Source organism: Temnothorax curvispinosus, unplaced genomic scaffold (genome assembly GCF_003070985.1).
Source record: "Temnothorax curvispinosus isolate PA1 unplaced genomic scaffold, ASM307098v1 QBEX01003795.1, whole genome shotgun sequence".
Classification (NCBI taxonomy): Eukaryota; Metazoa; Arthropoda; class Insecta; order Hymenoptera; family Formicidae; genus Temnothorax; species Temnothorax curvispinosus.
The window spans coordinates 24,013-25,068 of NW_020213575.1; positions in this window are offsets into that span (position 1 = coordinate 24,013).

The following is a 1,056-nucleotide window of genomic DNA, read 5'->3' on the forward strand; positions in this document are numbered from 1 at the left end:
TAAGTCAGCACCGCGGAAGTAATACGCGAAGAGATAAAAAGCCCGCCCTTCCAAGAAGCGGCGGGCAGTCTAGAACGTAAGGCTAATCGCGCACGACCAACGTAACTTATCTTGTTGGGAACGCCCGCGAGTCAGGGCAACGAAATTAACGAAGCTATTGTAACAAGTGACAAAAGGTTTTTATTAAAATCTCATCAAACAAGAATCTGGCAACATTATTCCTCCTTCCTCCCGGCAGATCCAAAAGAACTCAGTGCCGACCCCTCGAATCAGAGGCACGGCACAACACCACGAACGGAAACTAACACTAAGATATCGTCCGCTTTCCAAGGCCCGTAGCATGGATAGCTTATTGATCTCGTTTAATGTGACGTGAAGCATTCGCCACTGTATTTTAAACAATTCAATTTCCGGCTTCGTCGCCGGATTTCCTACAATGCAATTGTTATCGCTGCGCGTTTGTATCAAAATTAATTCGTGATGAGCGTAACAACCACGCGTTTGTAATCCTTGCAAAAGTCCAACAATGTGTTGAGCGGTACGCAAAAGTTGAAATATCCCTCCGGGGATAAAATGTCCCATCCAGCATTTTGCATAATTTTTGCTTTGTCATTTGTAAACGATACATAGTTCTTGATGGTACTGGTTATACCAACGTTTCTGTTGCGATCAATCTCCACGTCATTGAGCTCATATCGAATTTTATCAAACATGAACGCCACGCAATTATTCGCAAGCGTTGCCACAGACTCGTCATTTTTTCTCTTTATCGTCAATCTTCCTTCAACGTAGAGAAAGCTCTCGCACGGCAACGTGTATAAATCCTGTTGTTATATGGGTATTCTTATCTCATCGTTATGTCCAAACGTTGTGTTGGCGTACGGACTGTACGTGTGTGTTTCAATCTTAACGACGCTGTCGTCAAAGATCGGTTCACCTCCAATCTTTAAGATATTAGCCATTTCGTAAGACAAAACCCAATAATTTCAAAAATTTAACGTTCGACGCAGTGAGTTTTTTCTTTGGCGATCGGATCGTCTCTCTAATTTTGTTTCT